The sequence below is a fragment of the Panthera leo genome, chromosome A1 (genome assembly GCF_018350215.1).
Source record: "Panthera leo isolate Ple1 chromosome A1, P.leo_Ple1_pat1.1, whole genome shotgun sequence".
Lineage (NCBI taxonomy): Eukaryota > Metazoa > Chordata > Mammalia > Carnivora > Felidae > Panthera > Panthera leo.
In genome coordinates, this window is record NC_056679.1 from 35,382,675 (window position 1) to 35,408,305 (window position 25,631).

Genomic DNA, 25,631 nt, shown 5'->3' on the forward strand with positions numbered 1-25,631 from the left:
TCCAGACTCATCTCACCCTTCTCAGCCCTGTGAACCGCTATTTATTCATTCATCTCACAAGCATTATTTTAGTACCTGCCATGTACCAGGCACTCTTCCAGGCTTCACAGATATGGTGATAAGCAGATCTAGTCATCGTCCTTTTCTTAATGGAATTTACAGTTAAGTGGATGATATGGACATTAAAATATTCTTTCCCCATGTCTTACACTCATTCATTCTATCCCAGTGTGGTGAAGTACATGAATTTCTCACAAATCGGATTGCATGTTTACTGAATGAGTCTTAAGTCTTATTTTTCTGGTAATCTTCAAATTTCTCCCTGTCAGAATCTGGAGCAGGGTGATTCTGCAGGCTTGAAAGAAGAGGCTCTAAGTCTAAGGTTGTCTTCAGCCAGCAGGGAAGGTTTTACAGGCAGGAAGCTCTGTCCTGGGACTTGAACCCATGACCCTGAGATTGAGAGTTGTGTGCTCTACCAACTGAGCCATCCAGGCACCCCCATGCTCTTCTTAACTTTCACATGGAAAAGAACATCTTTGACCATCCCACCAAGACCCTCACTCACACTGTTCATTCCTTCAACATTACCTTTACAGTCTGAAACATAGAACCTTGAAGAACATGGCAGGAAGCTTAGATTTTTGTTTAAGGACTCTGGGAAAGAGAGAAAGAAAGAAAGAAAGAAAGAAAGAAAGAAAGAAAGAAAGAAAGAAAGAAAGAAAGAAAGAAAGAAAGAAAGAAAGAAAAAAGAAGAAAGAGCCATTGTGACATTTAAGGTAACTGATGATAGATATACCTCTCTCTTGAGCTACAAAAAGTAACAACCTAGACAAAAAAATTAGCCCCTTTACCTCTATAATTTGGAAACCTTTTTTGAAATCTGAAAACCTCGAAATAAACAAATCATTGCACACAGATTCAAAATAAATAAAATGTCCCATGGTGAGTCTTTAAGCACAACCTCTTGTCTGATTTAGCGATGCAACTTCCTGCTTTGGTCATGCTGTTTTAAAGTATTAGTGTGACTGTTAGTTATACCTCAGGGACTTTCGAGAATGTAATTTACAACATTTAATATAGATGAAATGTGAATGTTTTTCATACCCAGTTGTGCAAAGCTAAATGCATAAGAGCAGCTGACTGAAAAAAGTGTATTTGTGTTAGCAATGCTCAATTCTGAAGACCTTTCCATGACCCTACCACTTTCTCTTATTTATGTAAAAAGTGGTGAGAAGCAGCAACGTGTCCCAGAAGGAGAGGTATCCTGGAGACTTCAAAGCACATATATTGTGGGAAGTTGAGGCCTTGAGAAAAAATATAATCAATTCATCTGAAAATTGGACAGTAAAATAATCAAATTGTGATTGCTTTACTCACCAACAGATAAAAGTATCTATAATCAAGATTGGAGATATTTTTCTCTCTAAAAAAATAGATATGAAGAAACAATTGGCATAAGCTTCTTTTATTTTTATTTTTTTATTTAAAAAATTTTAAAAAATGTTTTATTTATTTTTGAGACAAAGAGAGAGACAGAGCATGAGCGGGGGAGGGGCAGAGGGAGAGAGTGAGACACAGAATCCGAAGCAGGCTCCAGGCTCTGAGCTGTCAGCACAGAGCCCGATGCGGGGCTTGAACCCACATACCCTGAGATCATGACCTGAGCTGAAGTCGGACGCTTAACTGACTGAGCCACCCAGGTGCCCTGGCATAACCTTCTTTTAAATTACTTTTTTTTCTGATGATAAAAGGAACACATTTTTTTTTAAAATATGAGACGCTGAATTGCAAAAAGAATGAAATAAAGTAAATTTGCTATAGTCTCACTATCCAAGTATACTAATAACTGCTATCATTTTAAAAAATTTTTTAATTTTAGAGTGAGCATGGAAGAGGGGCAGAGAGAGAGAGAGAGAGAGAGAGAGAGAGAGAGAGAGAGAGAATATCTTAAGCAGGCTCCAAGCTCAGCACAGAGCCCCACACAGTGATCCCACGACCCTGGGATCCTGACCTGAGCTGAAATCAAGAGTCAGACACTCAACCAACTAAGCCATCCAGGTGCCCCCAACTATTATTATTTTGATGTGACTGAGAGAATTGGGGTGAGACAATAAGGAGAATTCTACATTCTGACTTTTGTAATCACTTTCTATTCTGAGCATTTCTCCTTGTCCTTAAATAATCTTCAAAATCATGATTTTCAGTGCCTACATTTTATTTCAGCATACGCATACACCTCATTTGTTCAACAACTTTCTGGTTTATGGAAATGTAAGTTGTTTGCAATTGTTAGTCATAATGAACAATGTTGTGGATTTCTGGTGTAAAAAATGGCAGATTGACTATTCACACTTTAGCCTTCTGCTTCCCCAAACCCTGCTAAAATTTCAAAAAAAGGGCATTAATCCACAAGGAAAAACAGAGTGAAAAGGAGACCTCAACAAATTATAGATAATATATTCTTTGGAAGATTGAAAGAGGACAGAGGAGAGTAACTGGCTTAGAAGACAAAGAGATGACCCAAAGGCTTGTGGGGAAGGTTCCAATGAGAAGCCAACCAACTGACCCCAGAAAATGCTGAGATGCTCAGCCCTTGGAAATATCTTGCTATTTCTTCCCTATAGATGACCTTTCTTAAACATCTCTCCCTGAAATACCCATGCAAGATTGACAACACACTTTGAATTTACACAGTGTTATAAGTCAACTATATTTCAATTTAATTAGTAATTGACTGATAATTAGTTTTCTTTCACCCTTTAAAAACATGACACTCTTGTCCTTGGCCAAGAATCAATAAGCGCTCAAAGGGCCCACCTGCAAAAAGGGATGGGTGGGTCAAGTAGAACTCTTCATCAGAAGAGAGAATATTCTAGTTGATCACTGGTTTTTTAGGAAGGCCCTTTATTTTTAATACGAAGGGCCACTTGCAAAGGGCCCTTCAAAGGGCCCTGCAAAGAGGGCCACCTGCAAAGAGGGATGGGTGGGTCAAGTAGAACTCTTCATCAGAAGAGAGAATATTCTAGTTGATCACTGGTTTTTTAGGAAGGCCCTTTATTTTTAATACGAAGTAGGATATAGGGTGTAGTCACATCCTATATTGTGATCTTCCCCTCCCCTTTCCAACTCTCACTCTGCATTCCTCTGTCCAGTTTCTCATGAGTTCTCATTTTGGTTCACAAAGCAACAACTTGCCTTTTTTTGGGTAAACACCTTTTCCAGTCTACTACTCTCTGGTATTTCATTTCACTACACCTCTAAGCCCACTGCCCTTTTATTTGCATGCAATGTAGATTATAAATATTTTTTTCAGTAAATATGCTGAAAATCTTTCAACACACAATTTATTGTGTTATGGTAGGAACTATAAGGCTATTTATATTTTTATTTATATTTATATTTATTTATGTAGCCCAGCTTACATCAGCAAGTTTAATAAGAGCTTCTGATGATAGAATAAGTGCTTCTTATTATGTTCAAATCTGAGTGCTTGGTTTTTGACACTTTTCCTTGGTATAGGTAACACACTTTTGAAGGATTTCTACCTCCATGCTATAATAGCTTCTCTATTACTGCATTTATCACTTTACACTGTAACTATTTGTTCACGGAACTGCCTTACATGTTAGCCTATGAGATCACCAAGGTCAGGAACTGTATTTTCATTCCTTCAACACATAGTTTTTGAGCACCTGCTACATCTCACACAGTGTGATAGGAACAGGAAATATAGTGATGAACAAGATAAACATGGCTTATTTAGGTAAATACAGTGTGGTTTGAACCCCAGTCTGGTATATTACTCAGCCATTGCCACAGTAATGCTGTATAACAAACCATTCCAGAACTCAGTGGCTCACAATAACAAGAATGTGTTCTCATGCCCATGGGTCTTCAGGTTCTGCATAGTTTGGTTAATCCAGGCTGGACTCCTATGGGAGGTTTGCCTCAGGCTGAAGGATGGCTAGACCTGGCTTCCCACTGTGATTTGGGTTCAAGTCTAAGACATTTGCGTTGAACCTAGGGCACAGCCTTCTCACATCATGCTCTCCTCATGGTGGGTCATTAGAGCACAAAATGTCAAATACATGGAGCAGACGAAACGTCTGTTCCATATTTATTGACTTTTCACTGGCCGAAACAAGTCTCATGACCAAGCCCAACAACAATGAGGCAGGAAAGGTCCCCATGTGCAGGGACACTGCACAGTTCCATGGTAAAGGGTGAGATTTGTACTTCCAATAGAGTGGGTGTCAAGAATTGCAGAATATAATGCAATCTGCTACACTAGATCACTGTTTTTGTTATAGCTGACCATCATACCCTATAGTGCTTCCCTTTAAATTATTCCTCATAAATAATTTGTTCAGTATTTGTCTCTCTACTCCTCGGTAAGCTCCATAAAGATAGAGATTCTGCTTTATTCACTAGTTATTTACTAAATTATCCTTTACACACAGTAAATGCTCAATAAATTAATATTTGATTAAATTGAATTCATGAGTGTCATGATAAGGACCTTCAGAGAGCTAATAGAGCATATGGAACAGAGGTTTGTGCCATTTCCTGCTCATTGTTATCACCTGGGGAACTTGAACACTCTCCATGCCTGTTCCTCGCCCAGCCCATTCAAGAGGAACCTCCCAGCTTTGATCTCTGAAAGTGGAGACTGGGCCTTGGTGGGTTCCCAATGTATACCAGGTGATTCTAATATGTAGCCAGGGATGAGAATCACTGAGTGATTCTGACTCAAACCTGACTCAGATTTGGGCAATCAGGGAAGACCTCATGGAGTACATGGTACTTAAGCGCATGCTGGTTAGTAGGTTTTGCCTCGCTTTGGGGGTGAGGGCAGGGTGGAGGAGAGTGGAGGTTTTTCCATGGAGGCTGTCGTATGAGCCAAGAAATTGAGGTAAAAGAGAGCTCTTTTACCTGGTGTTTGGGCTGAGGTGAGCAATGGGGAGCCTAACAACTGTGGCTCTGGGCAGAGTTCTTAGATAAAATGACCAGAAAACCTTCAGATTTGAGGGGAAAGCCTTTGCCATCAGGAAGCAGAGGTCTCTCAGAAAAGGCTCTGCCTGGTCTGAGTAACTTCCCTTAGCTGCTTGCCCAGATGAGGCTTTTGTTTGGTGTCCTTTAGCCTGAGTTTATTTCCATTGTTGTTGCTATTACACTGAACTCTTTCCAACTCTTCTTTGTTTATATAACTCTCTGGGCAGACGTGTCACATCTAGGATGTGACAGTCTTCCCAGGCAGCATTTTTGTTCATGGTCACAGCTGAGTTACACTTTAATAGTAGGCAAGCACGTGTATTTTTTTCAAGTATTAATACACGAAATAGTGATACCGAGAACAACTCTGCTTTAAAAAAAAATTCCTCTTCAAGATAGACTTTATGTAGCTCAATATTCTCCCTATACTAATCCATGTGATGAATCAATTTCAGGTTTTTTTTATCAGTAAAACCTTGCTGCTCTTGTCAAAGTGATTTACTTACTTGCATTCAATAATGAGAAATATTTATCCATCATGTTTTATTTCTTGTCTCAGGAAGCTTAGAGCTAAAATTGCAGGATTCAATATTAGCCCAGGTTTGGGGTATAATTCTCTTCCTGCCTATCAAATTTTAATTTTTTACTTTTATTTTTAGCAATTCTGCTCTACATGCGTCTTCAGCGGTAATCTACCATAAATAGTTTTTTGAAGCAAGAAGATGACAATACCAGGTAAGGTACTCAGAACCTTAGTAGATATTGTGGCAAATAAATGGGTACAGGACTCCTTCACTGTGCACAAATTTTCAATCTACTAAATATTCAGAGAAGAATTTTGCTGCAAATAAGTATATTAGTGAATGTTAAGGCCTCAAATTATCTCAACAGGTCTAAAGCTAACAATGTATTTCTTTGCATTTTATCTGAAAGTCAAAGTTATAACCATTTGAATTAAATTTTTTCCAATTATACACAGAGAGAGATCTAGATGGATACATACATGCACATCTGCGAAGGTAGCAGGAGTTAACATTACCAATCACTGTCATTGTGAAGGTTGGCGAATGTGAAATGTTTGTTTTCAACCGTTCCAGTTGGAAGGTATAGGGCAGTGACAGTGAAATAGTAAATGCATAAATAATTGCTGCCTGCTGCCTCTGCAGCTTTACAGAGAAAATAGTATCAATTGAAATCAAGTGATTTTGAGCCCTGTCATTTTGCAGCAGAGAAAACCAAACACCCTCCTCCAAGGAAGTTTTGAATACAGGGTTCAACCAACCAATAAATGGAGATTTTCCAAGGAAAATTAGACCATTCTAGATCCCAGCATTAGGGCTGTCCTCCGATATACCTCCTTTGAATAAAAAGAGTAATTTTTTAAACCCTCTGAAAAATACTTCTTGTCACAATTCTGCCTTCTGAATTTAGTTAGCAGTTTTATCACCTTCATTTTATTAACCTCTGTTAATCATGAAAAACATATTACTGGCATCCCATTGATCTTCTGGTCAGAATTTGTAAAGGAAAGCCTTCTTATTTCTATTTACTAACATGAATGAAAAAGATTTAAAGCAAGACACTTAGCATAGAAAACTCATAAACTTCCACCTAAATAAGCAGTTACAGAAAAGCAGATGCGTCTAGATTGCATTGGTAAATGGTGCTGTGTTATAGACCAGTCAATACAGTTAATGCTAATTGTAATGTACTTTGGTAAAAATTGTACTTTATCTTAATTTCTTCTGATTTATGTCATTTTCCATAAAGTAATTCTGAAAACTTAAAGCTTATTGCATTCAGTTCCTGCTAAAGGGAGGCTGATAGGGATTTAAATAACATTTTACCCTGAGTATTCAGATATCCAGTTACATATTGCCCTTAGTTCAGCATGGGCTGATGTTTACTAGATCATATCCCACCTGCCCTAGACTTCCTGTAACATAGCTCAAAGTACCAATGAGGGACAGGTCTTGACCTGAGGCATATTAATAGAAAATACCACAAGCATTTGTCTCCAGAGGCAATATCCTTTATGACTGCCTATAGAAATATTTAACATGTGCGTGGAGTGCCTTGATCATTTTGTTCTGTAAGCAGTGCATTTACAAAATGGAAGAATGAAAATTCAATTTTTTTTTATTTGATTACAAGTCTCTGGTGAACTGTTCTGTGGTTGCTCCTTATATACCCGTTCCTACTCCTTGGGACAAATGCAGAAACTGCAGGAGCCAGATCTATCACATGCTATTCTAAAGAAGGCAGAAACTTTCAGAGCTTCCTGCTTTTATGGATGTAAAAAGAAAAACAAAATCCTGCCTCATCCCCTACTAGGCAGTATCATGGCAGATGATTGCATAACACCATCTTATGCTGAGCACGGCTTCTTCCTTCTCCTCCTCCTCCCTCCCCTTCCACCTCCCCCTTCCCCATTTAGTTCACATTTACCTTTATAGAAATTTTTGGCTAGATAATTCACACACTTGGGGGGAAAATAAAACTTAGCAAAATGCCAAGTTCTATACTAAGACATTTACAGAGGAGAATCTGTAGTTATTCTTCCCAGCGTAGTATGGAAATGAATTCAGGAGTTTAATTTTCTTTTCCTGCTCATTGCCAGAATTATTTATTGCTGAAAATTGAGGAGTTGCATTATAGTCATTATTTCTTTTGGTTTAAAAATTCAGTTTGATAGTAATCTCAAAGAAAAAAAATCCACAAAGTTTAAATGTGGTTTGGAAAGGCAGCAGAGGGATTTGAAGAGAACAGATCTGATGAAAAAGAAAAATGTTTTAGCATTTTTCAACCGCCCAGAGTGGAATCAGTGAAAAACAGAAGTCTCAGAAGGAAGCTGCAACAAAGTAAAAAGGGTTTATAAAAGAATACATAGCCATTTTGAGAGTTGTGTTGGAAAGGATAAGGTGATATTTTTTTTTTTTATCTGAGACTGTAATGAAAAGACCAGAATTACAGATTTGATGCCTCTATGAGAACCAAACTTTTCCATGACAACAAACTAGACTTCCATCCCCGGCTAAACATCTTGAAAAATGTGTGAATATGGAACTGATTATACAAAGTTGATTCCATGTCAATTTGTGGGAAAACAATGCATAATTAAGGGTCGGAGTGAGCATGTTAATTGAGACCTGTTCCCACAAACTAATCTGAATGATGATGAGAGGTGAAATTTACCTAGGCTCTATGCAACTCTACAGACCTGAAATAAACAGATTATGGCAGTCTTATTCATTGTTGCTATCTATGCGGATTGTTCTGTTCTGCCATCAATTCTGCAGCCATGATTATTGTCAACAGCCAAAGTAAACATGAGCAAACAGGATGGTGTCCTGGGGGGAAACACAAGAGAATAGAGGTGAGGTTTTACCCTCTTCTCTGCACTTCCACTAATGAGCCATTTATTTGAGGCCCTATATAGGGAAGCCCTATAAGCTCCTTTTTAGTTTCCTCAACATTCATATAGGAATAATAATATTCACTTGTCTACTACCTCACTGGGTTCTTACGAATATCAAATGATTGGAGTTAAATAAAAGAATCTTAGAAACGATTAAAAGCACTTACATATGTAAGACCTGGATAGTATTTATGATCAGTGGTGCCCTAGATCATTCTGGAATCTGCTCAAGGCTCTGCTTTCGTGGCAATTGACAGCATTGACATTAGTTTTATTTTTTTCCCAAATTTCATCTTAACACATTCCTATTTTGAATATAGTAGCTGAGATTGTTTTTGTAAAGGAGACTTGTCTTTTATACTTGTGTTGCTCTATGTAGAAAAGTTCTATTGTAGAGACTTTCCTGTTTAGTATTTGGAAGACTTGGGAAAGAAGTTCAAATTCAGAGGCAAGTTTCAAATCTCCACAGGTATTTCAGTGGTGATGGTAACAATAATATTTGCACTACCTGCATAGGTAAAGGTCTTGACTTCCCTTTATGGTCCTGTCATATGCATACTACAGATGGAAAAAGACAGAATGATACTTCCTGGGAAAAGCCATCTGGCCTCAGACAGGTTCCCATAGAGAGGGGAAACATTGGTATGGTCATCAAGGGTCTGGGTCATGGATATGGAGGTTGAAAATTCAGGGCCAGTATATTCAGAGATTACTGGGCTCAGGCACATAACTCAGAGCAACTCATAAATCTGACATTAAAATTCCAGAATGTCCGTTTATTCACTTATAATCAAAACTCTAACTCTTCATGGATAGATCTGAGCAGAACAATCCTCATCAGAAGGTTACTTGATGGATAGGTTACTGCCTAACCTGAATGGTGGTCAATTCACCAGAATCCTGTGGGACATCTGTGTTGCACAGGCTAGGTCCTGGGCTCATGGTTCAGAAAATCCAGTCTTTTGCACAGAGCTAGAGTTGCAAAGTCCATCTTTGACCCCTTTGACCTGTCCTCTGGCTGGCCAACTGACTTTCAGATTAAGACATTTTTTTTTTTCTTGTCTTATTAATACTTTCCATTCAGGTTTAGCTTGGGAGGTATTCTGCCTCTTTAAGATAATCCTGTATCTTTGCTCTGATATATTAAATGTTTGTTTCATAGAAATACTTGGAGGGTAATCTTTCCAAGTTCTCAGGCTGCACCTCGCTGTTGCCCCAGGTAATATATCACCAACAATCCTTCCTCACATTTCCCTGAGCTTGTTCTATGTTCGTAAACTTCTGGGCCTTTGAACATGATTTGGTCAGGAATGCTTGCCATACCTAATAATAAACTCCTATAAAACTTCCAGTACCACTTTAAAAGTCCATTCCTCTGTGCCCACAGGGGAGGCGTGGGCTAGTGTTCACTACAGTACCAAACTCCGTTGTACTGTAGGGCTTAAGTCACTTTTCTGGCTTATCCCTTCCCCCAGTGGAGAAAAATGGAGAACAATCATCCTCCTCATTTTGCAAGAGTGACAATGTAGAAATCCCAATCTTCAAGGAACAATTCTAGTTCCATAGCCCCACAGTAGTTATGAGGCCTCCTCTTGGCTAAGGGGATTTTATTTCATCAAATAAAGTTGTATCATTAATCACTAGAATACTTGGAGATTCAAGGAACAGCTCCAGCCCTAGTGGGTTACATTTTTCATTGCAGCTAGCACTTATTGTGTGCTTACTACATGCTAGGCAGAGGATAAACATTTTGGATAGATTATTTCATGTAGTCTTCACAATGACCTTATAATGTAGGTTGTTTGGTTATTCTAATTTATACATAGAGAGAATGACAGAACAGACGAGTGGTAGGAGGTAGAGCCAAGACATAAATCCAGTGAAATCTGAAACAGTGTGGTGACCAAACAAGTGTTCCATTACCAAAAACACTTGTTTTTCCCATGGAAGTTGTCCCTGTAGTATCCCTGATCCCTACTGCAAAGACCGATCTAGGCATTCCACAATGGCTAAGCATCTTGGCAAGATGTGGGCAAATAAAAAGTCAGGAGGTGTAGAAACTTAGACTTTGTTGATGTAGGAATAGTGCCAGGTACTCCTTGGATCAGCTACGGCTCCCAACAGACAACTTTCTCAGCTGCCACAGAGCCATAAACACAGCTCTGGGATCCACTGATCAGTGCTCTGAGCTGTCCAGGAGAATGTCACACAACAAGGAAGTATTAAGATTTGAACTAAAAAAAGGTGTGTTTTGTTTTTGTTTTTTGTGCCCTACAAAGCCACAATTCAAAAAAAAAAAAAAAAAAGTAATACTTTCAAAGACTCCATTTTGTCATAATTTCCCAAATATTAGACATCTATTGGTTGTATATATGCACATTCTCTACTCCAAAGCCTATGTTGTGATAAAGCTGTACCCCGGAGAGCCCTGAAGAAAGAATCTTCTGCCTCACCCAGTATTCACAGGGTTAGAGATAGCAAACTTTTCTTCCTTTTGGAAAACCAATAAAGGGCTTTCATCATTAATGGACCATAATCTTTGTTATATGACCGTATCTTTAGCCACACTATTTGCTCATCCAGAGGAAGCTGCTGTATAGGTTACTGCCAGCAACCACTGGCACTCAGCCAGCTCTAATATCTTAGCACAACTATTGCTCATAGTGTCCTTCTGTCCTTTCAGAAACATATATTTGGCACCTGCCATTTGCAGGCCACTTTGCTATCAACCCTCAGTGTTTTACGTTTTATAAGTGTATCCAAGTACAGACAATCATTTGGTCAGTGTGAAGCTTTAAGGTTCATGCTTAGTGTGTCTCAAATGTCAGTCAAATGGATACAAGTATCCCCTCCTTCTCAAAGGTTTATCTCACACCACTTCACTTTTATGAAAGACCTACGCTTGTACTTGTTTTCGCAAACCGAAAGAATTCCATTGAGATTTTCACTAGTATGAAAGCAAGAAAAAGGCAAAAATAATGTTCAGCATTTGTTTTGCAATGAGGAGTTATGAAGGCAGCATGTACCCAGAGTGGCAAGGGGGAACCACCACGCTCCTTCCCTGGGAGCTACACTCAGTGTGTCAGCATCAAGCTGTCATAGCTTTGAGCTTTGTGAGCATCTGTGCTTTATCTTGATTCATTCTGTGCATCTGTGAGCAAGATGTGTCCTAAGGTATCAGAAGAGGCTAAGAGAGGTTATTTTTGGGGTCTGGGAATGCTCAAAATTTTTTCCATACAAATTAATGGTGACTGCTTCATTTCAGCTTACGAAAGTTTTAATAGGAAGGCTCTATTCCAGATAGCAAGGGAAACCCATACTCTGCTGGGTAATTGGGAGAGCAGTATGCCTTTTAGAATCAAAGGGCACTCAACCTTTGAAACTGGTTGTTGCCTCTCCCTTCCTCATCTGTCTTTCCCCCAAATCTATCTCCAAATTCATCTTCTCTCGTCCCGTACATACAAACACATGCTTAATCAAAACAAATCTGTGGAGCAGCTACTCACATGGCTACTCCATCATTAAGATCTATCACTTTACAGCACCTTATGGTTATAATAGGATACCCCCCCCCCCCGCCTTTGATTAATTCTTGTTCAACATCTCTCACACTTGCCTACCCACGAAACTCTTTCCTGGGGGAGAAAACAAAATTACACCTTCTTTTACAATGATCCAGCAGAGAAAATGAGATTGCCCAACATATTACAGCTTCTATTCAGCAGAGCCACATGCTCCCTCTTGAGATAGGATGGAAAATGAGCTGCCAGAAGAGGAAGAAGAAAAAAAAAACTCCTAAAGAGTGTCACAGTTATCACTTTTCATTGGTGCTCTTAGTGACAGTACTTCTGACCTAAGACGACTGAGACATACAGATGTACTCCTGAGTCTTCTCATTAGCCTAATGAGGATGGAGTCAGGCAAAGAGTTAATTTGACTAATTTAATCAGCATGCCCCTCCATGTGTCTACTGGGAGAACACCAAAGTGACGGAGACAAACAGAAACACAGAGGAGAGGAATTTACTGAGCTGTGTTTGCCATTAGGCAGAGCCACTGTTTGAAAACATAATAGAATCAAAGCTGGAAAGAACCTTAATGATTGTTTCACCCATTCACATGATTTTATAACGTCTAATGAGGTTGAGGAATTATGATAAAAATAAAATTTACTGTCAAATGAGGGATACATGGGAAAGCACTTTATAAACTGTAATCTGCTATGTGTGTACATATATAAAATAGTGTCATTGTTTTCCCCAAACAACATAGGAGAATTTAAATGATGGGTACATTGTTCTATATTTTCATAGAACAAATAATATAAATTAATTTCTTCTCCACCTCCCTACAAAAACTGATCCTTTAGCTGTGTGACATACAAACTACTCATAAGGATATAGTGTGAAATCATAAAAAATTTGTCCCAAACTTCTCATGCTTTTGAAAACTTGAGAAAAATAAAGCATTGATACATCTTCTTTGATGCTGAATATAAATTTTAGTTTTACCAGATTTAGGGGTTTTCAGTTAATACTTGGTGTGGATGATTTATGTGTTTGATTAATGGTTTTCGATTTCTTTAAAGTTCCACCTTAAAATGAGCACCATAAAATGTCTCTTTAATGTTGGCAGTGCTTTTGACAGCGTGCCTTGATCTTACAATTAGAAATTAAGCCACAATTACCCATCAGATTCAGTAATTCTAAGAGAGTTGATTGAGGGTTTTTTCCTGGACAATAGAATGTCATTTGCATTGATTATTTCATTATATTAATTTTCTCATCACTTTCCCTTTTTCTTTTTTTTTTTTTATTTCAACATTATTAAGGAAGTTTTTTCAACAGGCTTAAGCCTAAGGGGATGAAAGAGCAAATGAATGGGTTTCTTCAGTTTAAAAAAAAGAAAAAAGAAAAAAAGAAAAAAAAAGGAAGAAAAGGCTTATGAGGATACTAAGCTTCCTAGCCTATAAATTGGTCCTGTTCTTTTTTCCTCAATAATAGTGTGTGGATTTAAAGAGGATGGGAAAAATTATATTTTGAGGGTGAGTCTTTTAAGAAATTGATCTTTTGTGGTGTCCTTTCTGTTTGGACAACATTGCTGCTATCCCAGAAGCCAGACCAGGCAACGTGTAATACTGTCATTAAGTTTTCTTACAAATAATTTTTTCTTTACTCCATTATCGATGGAGATATTATTATGTATAGTAGGTATAAAGCTTAAACTCTTGTAAGAGAGATAGACATTAAACAAATAAACAAATATGACTTTAAATAGAAGTTCCATAAAGGAAAAGAATTAAGTTCTATGAGAGAAAAAAGGAGATAACCTAATTTATATGGGAGGGTAGCCAGAGAAGTCCTCTCCGAGAGATGTAAAGAAGAGATGCATATTTAGTCTTATAGAGGATGTGAAGAGGGACTAGGCTAAAACAACAGCATATGCCAAGGATCCTGAATCAGGGAAGACCTTGGTAGGTTCAAGGACTGTTACCAAGGTCAGTGTAGCTGGAATAAAGGAAAAAGTGGTACAAAATAAGGCTGGAGAGGAAGCCAGTGTTCAACTTGGAGCAGTTCAAGAGTGAATGGGAGAGTTGATGTAGAACAGAGGTGGACTGAATGCAGGATTGAATTCCTCTGCTTCCTCCCAAAACCCACTATAGAATGACAGACAGAAAATGAAATTGTTATAAAAGGCGGCCCCCAAGAACAAAGAGATGCAGAGGAGTCCTTGGCATCAAAATTTTTGAGTCTGCAAAGCATGTGAACAAGTGATGATTGGTTTATCAAATCTGAGGAAGTCTGAAGTGGAGGAAAACTGAGAAGCAACCCAATTTACCAAGTTTCCTCTAGAATTGGGGTAGAGGGTAAATACAGAAGAAGCAGCTGAAAGTCCATGCAAGGAGCACTTAGACTCTGTGCCAGTCAGAAAGGGATTCAATACAGAGAATGAGCTGCTTATGAAACAGTTGGAAGAACTAGAAAAGTGCAGGTCAGAGAGAGACATGGCTGCTACTTAGATTTGCTGTCAGTTTTCAAAGAATCAAGCAGTGCGGGAAATTCAGGAAACTGCCAAAGATATCACAACTATCTGAAGCATCATAGCAAGTGATTCACAAGGAAATGTTCTTAGGCTGCTGTAAAATCTCATATTTGAAAAGTCCCTTTCAAATCACGATAGTGACTCCACAATGGTAAGCCTATGCACAAGCATAAGCTTTAAACAACTATGTAGTTCCCCACATTAAATATGAACCAAGGATCATCAACACTTGAGGAAGGCAACACACATGAAAATCAGAGCCCAAAATAAAAATTAGAAAACAAAACACATGGAAGACAGAGGCTATGAAGGAAAGAGAAAAAGAAAACTAACAATAATTATCCTTGGAGAGGAAGGAGAATATATTGAAGTGGGAACAGAAAGCTTTTTTTTTTTTTAACTTTTTAAATTAAAACATGATAGCAGAACTAAAAACCTTAATAGTAACTTTAGAAAGTAGTTACTGGGGTGCCTGGGTGGCTCAGTCAAGTAAGCGTCCGACTTTGGCTCAGGGTATGATCTCACAGTTCCTGAGTTCCAGCCCTGCATCAGGCTCTGAGCTATCAGATGGAAGGAATGGCAGGTGTTTGTGGAACAAGGCCCTGATAGCTCAGAGCCTGGAGCCAGCTTCAGATTCTGTGTCTTCCTCTCTCTCTCTCTCTCTCTCTCTCTCTCTCTCTCTCTCACCCTCCCCTGCTCATGCTCGCTCTCTCTCTCTCTCTCTCTCTCTCAAGAATAAACATTTAAAAAATTTTAAAAAAGAAGTTCCTATCCCAGAAATTAGCGTAAAAAGCTCAGAGGTTTTAAACAAAAAGGGAGAGAAAGGATACAGAATGGTTCAAATGATGGATGCTCCAAAAATGAAACAAGGAAAGTATAAAAGAAGAAATTTTAGTGGGAATAACTCAAGATGATATATCAGAAATGAAGGACACTGCTCGACACAATGAATGAACATAAACCAAGATACTTAAAACACTGGGGACAAAAATCTTACAAAATTTTAAAGAGGGAACTAACCCAGCACTTATATCTGGGATTGGCAAACTTTCCTATAAAGAGTCAGAACATAAATGTTTTAGAATTTGAGGGCTGTACAGTAAGTGTCAAAACTATCCAACTCTGCTGTTATAGTGTGAAAGCAGACATAAACACTATGTAAATAAATGAGCATGGTTGTGTTGCAATAAAACTTTATTAACAAAAACAGGCTGTGTGCTAGATTTAGCCACAGACTGATTTACTAACCTCTGACTTACATAAGAAATCAAGACTCAAAATGGCATTAGACTGCAGTAAACAGACTGAGGACTAGATGACAATTCCTCACTGTTGGTAAAATTCTGAAGGAAAATTATTTTTCACCTAGAATCCTATTCCCAGAGAAATTATCAAATGTGAGGTGTGAATAAATTCTCAAAAATGTTACCTTTCATGAAACTTGACTCAGGAAACAAACCAACAGGGGGCTTCATCAAAATGAGAAAGAAAATTAAGAAAGAGAAAGACATGGGATCCTGAAACCAGGAATTAGGTTCCATTTCTTAGAACTCAGATTATAATAAAGCAAAAGACCATGCCTGTAAGTCATTCAGCATGGAAGGCAACCACTCTACTTTGAAGCAGATCACAGGGTTTTTTTTTGTTTTTTTTTTTTTTTTTTTAATGTTTACATTTTTAAAGAGAGAATGCGCAAGTGTGCATGTGCACGGAGGAGGGGCAGAGAGAGAGGGAGAGAGAATCCTGAGCAGGATCCACACTGTCAGCATGAAGCCCCAGGCAGGGCTTGATCCCACCAACCATGATAAGATCACAATCTAAGCCGAAATCAAGAGTTGGACATTTAACTGACTGAACCACCCAGGTGCCCCTCACAGGGTTTTGATAGAAACTGCTTTAAGATGAAATTGAGAGAATATCAATTGTCTATATGGATTCAGAGGGTATTTATACGATTAGGAGAAGTTCTAGGTGTACATTAATTATAGACACATGCAAAACTAAACAGAACAACTAATATTAACTCCAAAGGAAACAAAAAGTTGCACAGGAAAAAAATATTGATCACTATATAATTCAACACTGATAGAGGTCTCAGAGTCCTAATAAATATTGATCCGATCGAAATTATGATAGAACTGTATCGAACAGATGGAAGGAATGGCAGTGTGCAGTAGAGGCAGGTGTTTGTGGAACAAGGAGTTAAAACTTTGTCTCCCATTAGTGTAAAATCAAGGTAATAAAATCTAAATTATAAAAATAAGCAGTGTTACAAACATTTAGAATTTTGGAGATAAATACCAAACAAATCAGCTACAAGAGTTGAATATGGTTGTCTCTGAGTATTCTGGACCAGGGCAAGAATCATTTAACAAGACTTGTAGAACAATTTGACTCTTGTAAACTCTGTGTATGTATAACACTTTTGATTTTTTTGTTATTTTGTTAAGAATAGTAAGTAGTTTTCCATCGATAAGAAAATCAGCCAATAGTATATTTAATCAGTGGATTTTGTATTAACTCTTAATCCAGGTGAAACGTTTATGTTTTAAGGTGGATAAAGGTCAAAAACCTGAAAGCAATACTACATTGTATTTCTACATAAATACGTGCTACAGAAGAATGACTTGCTCGGGAAAAACAATGCAGAATGTCATGGCCTCTTGGAGGGAGGACAATGAGAGCAGAGAATGGTCCCAGAAGTGCCTCCCCTCTAGAGTATTTTGTTTCTCCTAAGCAAATGAGGTGAAGTAATACATTTAGACAAAGCAGGAAGCAGTCAAAGAGGCAAGGAAGAGAAGGGTAACGTGAACAGAAACAATAACATTGAAATCGGAGATGGGTTCCTCTTTTTGACAACACTTTGTCACTCCATATAGTCCCTCCATTTTTCTTTCACTTCCTTTTTTCTCTCTGTTTTGTTTTGCTTTTGTTGTTTTGTGCGCTGTGTTTGTCTGGGTTTCCATCAGTGTTCCAACATGCAGTTGCAAAGACTGTACCTCTCTCCGGTGACAGTTCTGTACTGTCGTGCCTCTTGAGAGGGTCTAAATTTTCTTACCTCCCATCAGCTTTTAAAGTTGCTCGTGGTGGTGTTTTTAAGTAACAAGGCCTCAGTAGGAGTAATTCTGAGTAAAATACAGTATTACCAATTAAACTTGTTTTCTACCCCAGCCCACCATGTAGTCATGTCTTTGGAGAGTACCATCTTTAACTAAAACCAGGGTGCTATTTGAAACACAATTGTGTCATTAAGCATATTGAGAAAACAGGAAGTAGCTACTGCCTGGATTGGTTCAGTCATGCAAACTCATCAGAAGCCTGGCTCCTTCTACACTGCCATTCTCAAAGCATTGACTCAGTTTTCAGATTTACCCCTTGCAGTGTCATGGGGATCGCCACAGTCCCAATGTGTGCTCGAAGAAGGTTGTTTCATACCATGCATCTCTGTTACATTACTGAGGAAATCTTTCTTAGCAACCAAAGTGGACAGTCTTTCATGCTGCATTCACCAGCGTTGGGCCACATGCAAAGGAGGGTGGAAAAAATGAGGATAGGATTTTCAACCTCTACAATGAGAGGGAGGTGCTGCCAGCAAGCAAGTGGGGGTATGACATCTCCGTTGGCTAGGTGACCCACCGTGCCTACAACTGTCCTTGGATGCCTTAGAACATCCACCACCATACCCCGTGGAGGGCATAGAGGTGCCCAGCAGACAGAGCCATACCTATCAGATGTAGCAGCAATGCCTACCAGAAGTGGCACTACTGAGAAGGAAAGGCAGTACCAAATGGAAGCCTCAGTGGTGCCAGTAGGCACAGTGTGTCCGACAGACATTAGCCAAGTTCAGCCCTGGGAGAGACTGTAGCTTCATTGTTCAATATAATCACCAATATCCACCTGTGGTGCTTCAAACTGAAATAAAATTTGAAATTCAGTTCTTCACACTGCCTACCATTTCAAGTGTGAAACACCCACTAGTAACTACAGCTAGTTGCTACCATATGATGCATCACAGGTAAAGAATATTTCCATCTTTACAGAAAGTTTATTGGACAGTACTGGAGCAGAGCAAGGGAAGAACTTCTCACGGGACAAATCCACATATGTAGAAATAAGATTATATTACACCTCATCTCCAAGGATCCCCAGGAAGTCATGGTACAAACTTTTGGTCAAGATAGGAACGAAATTTACTAGCTAATGATTTATAACCTGCTGTTTAAAGCCCAAAATTCCCACGGAGGCACCCAGTGTCAGCTAGTCTGCATTTAGTGAAAACGTGTAGGTTGATGGTCCCCCCCTGGTTTACCTGGTCACTCAGCCTGATTCTGACCGTGAGATCAGTGTAGTATAAAAACGTCCAAGCAAACTTGTGCCTCATCTTCCCTAAAACAGATACCTTGTTCTCCTATTGGTAGCCATGATTCCCAGATGGAGCATGTTCTGCACAATTGAGAGAAGACTTTGGAAGCTGTGCCCAGGTGTTCCAGACCTCTGTAATGTTGCTTTGTGCTTTCTTGCTCCTGGTGCCGTGTATCCTTTGCTTGTCATAAATCTTTCATGAGTATATCTTGTTAGAATCCTGAGAGTCCTTTCAATTATCTGACCCCGAGTAATTGCTGTACCCCATGGTGGCCCATCAGATTTGGTCATTAACACATACGAAATACCCTCCTGACGCTCCTAGAAGTAACTAGATTGAACTTTACAAGGCTCTGGAGGTCCCACACCAGCAGATGTGAGCAAGAAACATCCATATATATATATAAATAAGACTTTGCCGTTGTTCTTCACCCTTACATGCCAAAAGGAAGTTACAGATGGAATGATATAGTTTGATAAGAATATAAGTCAGAGATTATTTGTTTTCAAATCCTTGTAAAGATAATTTTATTGCCTAAACCTCCATTTTTCTCTTCTATATAATGGGAAATATTGCAGAATTCAAATCATAGGATTGCTTGAGGGTTGATTTATACAATACATGTGATAAGTACAATGATGATAGTGTAGGAAGAACTCTGTAAGTATGAGCTCTTGTTACATACTGCCCAGATGAATATATGTGTTAAATATGAACATTTATAACAAACTGGATAATGCATTACCTTAAAGATATCATTATCTTTCTCAGATTTTATTTTATTTCATTTAGTGGCGTTATCTCAATTACCTTCCAACTTTACATCTATTTTGTTTTCCTTTAAATGATATTTTATATGAATACACCCTGTATCTGAGTAGAGTGCTATATCTTCTAGCTCTAAATGGAGTAATATTTTCATATGCTCTATATATTCTATACGTGGCTCTTGCTCAGTGGGAAAATTATGGATGTAGTTGTTAGGCCACTAACTCAAATTCTTCCCCTGGTGGTTAATCATGGTTTCTAATCCCAGTGGTATAAACGGCTTTCTGGCAGCCTTCTGGCATAATCCTCTCACTTTATAGTGAGATTTCACAGCTAGTAAACGATAGAACTGGGACTCCAATCCAATCAGACCCATATAAATGTTGAAGTTGTAAGAATATATAGATGATACGGTATATTTCTGGAGAGGATATCATTTGTGATAGAAATATGAGATTATAAAGAGACAAACATAATTTTAAGAAATTGTTCAAACTAATTCATATGACCGTGCTGCAGGAGAGGCAATATAAGATATTTTTCCTACTGTTAAAGAACTTAGACCCCTAGTTGTACTTGTCCTGTTTGAGTTTCTTTAAATCACATGAAATAGAAACCCATTCAAGATAACTCACATAAAATGGTGATTTATTGTAAGACTCTATCAAAGAAGAAAAAGTAATATGGATGCATTTCAGGTAAACTAGAATTGGAAAGTGGAATGGTATTAAGAATTGAGACAGGCACATAATCTCTTCCTCTCGTGGTGACAAATTCTCTAATCTCTACCTTTCTGAATTCTTTGCTTTGAATTCCTTTCTGTCTTGCCTGGTTTTCTCTCCTGGCGTACCTGAACATAGCCAACACAGCCTGACTCTTAACTCTAGGGTTCATCACTTTGTGATGACCAGCATTGGGTCTCTCTTTTCTTTCAGGCAGCATCCTCCTTACCATTATAGTCCATCCGCATTGTTTTCTGTCAGCGCAGAAGTTCATCTGTCATTAATCGGTTTGGATGGAGGTTTGTGGACATCTGGAATCTACAGCTGACCCTTACAAGGCTGTGGGAAAGTAAGTACCTCCAAACATATCCTTTACACATATACACGTGTAATGTTCAAGAACCATACAAGGGTGGTCATTTAGGGCTATTCTCGAGGTGTCACATGAAATATATGCCAAATATGTAGTAAAAACAGAAGTTCTTCAATCCTTCCACAGTAGCAGATATCCATCTGCACTGAAGCTCCAGGAAGTCCAAACAAAGGATGTAGATGTGAAATGATATCTTGAAGAATGGGTAGAGTATGATTATTTGGAAAGAAGATAAAAAGGTATTGCAGTCAGGCAAAAGGGCATGAAGGTAGGAAACGTTAAGGTACAAAGAGTAAAGTATTTGAATTGGAGTAGAATGTTCATAAATGGTTATAACAAAAGATGAGGTTGTAAAAGGTAAATTGTGTGCTAATTGGGGAGGATACTGTGGTGCATATTATAGAGAATGGTTTTGATTCTAGAAGCAAATTTGGATAAGACTTGAATTGTAAAATATTTTCTATTTTGAATACATGGGGAGAAGTTTTGATATTGGGACTGTTTGAAGATGAGACTTGGGTGGTTCAGTATTGGAAAAAATGAGAAAAGGTAATATAGCATATTCTATCTCTAAGACTCCATCCTTAGGAAATTATAAAAGATAAAGACCAATATTTATGTACCAAGATATTTATGGCAGCACTATAAATAACACAAAATTCTGGAAATGATTTAAATACCCAAAAACATGGAGATTCACTAATAAATTATGTATACCCAGATGTTGTATCATTAAAAAGAATGTTTCCAAAGAATATTTGATGATATGGGGGGAAGGGAGGTGAAGCTACTCATCATTTATTAAATGCAAAATTCAAGGACAAAGCTAATGTTTATGTATATGATATTGCCAAAAACTTAAATCTTTCAAAGTTTTGATAATTCGATCTCTACTTCTTAAACAGAGGATATTAACATTACTGTTTACATTCTTTTATTATTGTTTACATTCTTGACAAAGATTTATTACAGCAAGCAAATCTTGGTATCTACTATAAATGTTAAGGTAAGTGCTAAGTTTTTATAACAAAAAGATACCCAAAAATATGCCTTCAATAAGACAGAGGTTTCTTTCTCTCTCACGTCTGGCTGGTATAGGCTTGTTGAGTAGCCCCACTTTGCAAAGTATTGCAGGGAGCCAGATTTCTTTTGTCTTCTTCTCCGCCTTCCCCTGGGTTATTTTCCTTTCCTCCTGAAACCTGAGTTGTTGCCGTGTCCCTGTTCTAGCCTAAAGGGAGGAGGAAAAAATCACAAGTGCAAGCAACTTTATTTTTAAGGTTGTGTAGCAAAATTTGCTCACATGACTTCTGTTCATATCTCATTAGCTAAAATGTGATCACATAGTCATACCTAACTATAAGGGAGGCTAGGAGATATGGTGAGAGGAATGTGCTCTATGACTTAAAAGGAGAAGCGAGGGGATAATTAAGGACCATAACATCTTCCACATCTGCTAGAATACAATGGCTATTCAAGAAACCTTTATTAACTGTTCCTCAAAAATCTAAGGTGTTTTTTTTTTTGTCTTTATGTCAGTAGTGGAAACTGTGATAGTCAGTAAATCAGCCACCTGCTTTAGTTTCCTATTAATTGAGCAATTAGATAATCAAATATAGCGAGGATAAATCTCAGATCAAAAACTTAGATGGGAAAAGGTAACCACATTCCTTTATTTTCTTTAAATCTGTTTAAATCACTAGATTTAGCCTCATTCCATCTGGTTGGAAAGAAATTCACTCTTAGATATTACTGGACTCTTCTCCTGGGGTTGTGTCAAGGATTTCCACCAAGCCCCCCATGGCCATCAGCTGTCAATGAGCGTTAGGTGTGTGTTTCTCCAAGCACTGGACTCTGCACAGAAGACAGGAGTATTTTTGAGACCATAGATGCATAACTTATGTCTTATATGTGGGTAAGACACAAGTGTCTTTCAGGATGCCTGGGTGGCTCAGTTAGTTAAGCATCTGACTTCAGCTCAGGTCATGATCTCACAGATCATGAGTTTGAGCCCCATGTCGGGCTCTGTGCTAATGGCTCAGAGCCTGGAGCCTGCTTTGGATTCTGTGTCTCCCTCTGTCTCCGTCCCTCCCCTGCTTACACTCTGTCTCTCTTACTCTCTCTCTCAAAAATAAATAAACATTAAAAAAATTAAAACAAACAAACAAAAAGACATAGGTTTCTTTCTGCCATCAATTCCCACCCCAACCCTAGCACTGTCAGGGAACAGGTTCCAAAACCCTGTTAGGCAGGCCCTCAGGATCTGTTTTTTTTTCTCTCTCTCTCTTTTTTTTTTTTTTTTTGAAACTATAATTAGCATAACAATGTTACATTAGTTTCAGCTGCACAACATCATGATTCAACAATTTTGTACATAGCTAGGTGCTCACCATTATAAGTGTAGTCACCATAATGGGAGTATTTTATATTTTTTATAACCAAAAGTTTGTACCTCTTAATCCCCTTTATTTCACTCATTCCCTCAACCACCTTCCTTCTGGGCAACCACCAGTTTGTTGTCTGTGTTTAAGAATCTGTTTTTTGTTTTTTGGTTTTTGGTTTGTTGGTTTTTAGATTCCCCATATAAGTGAAACCATATGGTACTGGTCTTTGCTTGCCTGACTTATTTCCCTTAGAATATACCTTCTATGTCCATCCATGTTGTTGCAACTGGCAATATCTCATTCTTTTTGAAGACTGAGTAATAGTCCATTGTATGTATACATACACGTGAGTATGTTACATCTTTCTTATTCATCTGTTGATGGACACTCAGGTTGCTTCCATATATTGGCTCTTGTAAATAGTATTACAATAAACATTAAAAAATACATATGTATCTTTTTCAGTTAGTATTTTCATTTAATTGGGTAAATACCCAGTAGTTAAATTACTGGATCATATGGTAGTTCTATTTTTAATTTTTTGAGGAGTCTCCAGACTGTTTTTCACAGTGGCTGCACCAATTTGCATTGACACCAACAGTGCACAAGGTTTTCTTTTTCTCCACCATTTGTTGCTTCTTGTCTTTTAGATTCTAGCCATTCTGACAGATGTAGGGTGATCTCACCGTGGTTTTGATTTGCATTTCTCTGATGATTACTGATGTTGAGCATCTTTTTCATGCATCTGTTGGCCATGTGTATGTCTTCTTTGGAAAAATATCTGTTCAGGTCCTCAGCCAATTTTTAAATGTGATTGTTTGTTTTGATGTTGAGTTGTAGGAATTCTTTATATATTTTAGATATTAGCCCCTTACTGGATATAGCATTTGCAAACATCTTCCGTCATGCAGTAGGTTGCATTTTTGTTTTGTTGATGCTTCCTTAACTGTGCAAAAGGCTTTTTATTTTGGTGTAGTCCCAATAGTTTATTTTTGCTTTAGTTTTGCTTGCCAGGGGAGACATATCTAGAAAAATGTTGCTATGGCTGATGTCAAAGTGATTACTGCCTACTTTTTCTTCTGGGAATTTTATACTTTCATGTCTCACATTTAGTATTTAACCCACTGTGAGTTAGCTTTTCTGTACAGTGTAAGAAAGTGGTTCAGTTTTGTTCTTTTGCATGGAGCTGTCCAGTTTTCGCAGAGCCATTTATTGAATGGCTTTTCCTCATTTTACATTCCTCATTTACATCTTTACATTTTACATTTACATTCTTGCCTCCTTTGTCATAAATTAATTGACCATATAAGCATGGGTTTATTTCTGGGCTCTCTATTCTGTTCTACTGATCTCTATGTCTATTTTTGTGCCAGTACCATATTGTTTTGATTGCTACAGCTTTGTAGTATACCTTGAAATCTGGGATTGTGATACCTCCAGCTTTGTTCTTTCTCAAGATTGCTTTGGCTATTTAGGGTCTTTTGTGGTTTCATATAAATTTTTGGATTATTTCTTCTAGTTCTGTGAAAAATGCTATTAGTATTTTGATGGGGATTACATTGAATCTGTAGATAGCCTTGGGTAGTTTGGACATTTTAACAATATTCTTCTAAGCCATTAGCATGGACTATCTTTCTATTCGTTTGTGTCATCTTCAATTTCTTTCATCAATGCTTTGTAGTTTTCAAAATACAGGTCTTTCACCTCCTTGGTTAAGTTTGTTTCTAGGTATTTTATTCTTTTTGGTACAATTGTAAATGGAATTGTTTTCTTGATTTCTTTTTTTGCTACTTCATTATTATGTATACACATGCAACATATTTATGTATATTAATTTTGTATCCTGCAACTGAATTCATTTATCAGTTCTAGTAGTTTTTGGTGGTCTTTAGGATTTTTTATATATAGTATCATGTCATCTGCGAATAATGACAATTTTCTTTCTACCTTAACAATTTGGAGGGTTATTACTTTATTTCTTTTTCTTGTCTGATTGCTGTGGCCAAGACTTCCAGTACTACGTTAAATAAAAGTGGTGAGAGTAGGCATCCTTGTCTTATTCCCGAATTTAGAGGAAAAGTTCTTAGTTTTTCACCAGTGAGTATGATAGTAGCTATAATTTTCATGTATGACCTTTACTATATTGAGGCTTGTTTCTTCTAAACCTATTTTCTTGAGAGTTTTGTCATGAGTGTGTGTTTTATTTTGTCAAATGTTTTTTTCTGCATCTATTGAGATGATCATATGGTTTTCTCCTTTCTCTTGTTAAGGTGATGCATCATGGTCATTGATTTGTGAATATTGAACTACCGTTGCATCCCTGGAATAAATCCTACTTGATAGTGGTGAATGACTTTTTCTAATGTATTGTTGAATTTGGCTTGCTAATATTTTGTTGAGGATTTTCGCATCTATGTTCTTCAGAGATCTTGGCCTCTAGTTTTTCTTTCTTTGTATTGTGTTTGGTTTTGGTATTAGGGTAATGTAGGCATCCTAAAATGTATTTGGAAGTTTTCCTTCCTCTTCTATTTTTTGAAATAGTTTGAGAAGACTTACTGACTCTTCTTTAAATG

At 37.8% G+C, this 25,631-nt stretch overlaps 1 long non-coding RNA gene across 2 annotated transcripts in view; it reads left to right on the plus strand.

Annotated features, from left to right (window-relative positions):
* LOC122213315 overlaps nucleotides 1–25,631 on the plus strand; it is a 219,382-nt gene that overhangs the window by 64,924 nt on the left and 128,827 nt on the right. The window contains exons 1-3 of one of the 2 annotated variants that reach the window (XR_006199482.1): nucleotides 4,648–4,679; nucleotides 5,652–5,727; nucleotides 20,518–20,653. This is a non-coding gene — a long non-coding RNA (uncharacterized LOC122213315). Of the gene's footprint in view, nucleotides 1–4,647; nucleotides 4,680–5,651; nucleotides 5,728–20,517; nucleotides 20,654–25,631 lie in introns of those variants that run through there. The other variant, XR_006199479.1, reaches the window with a different exon arrangement.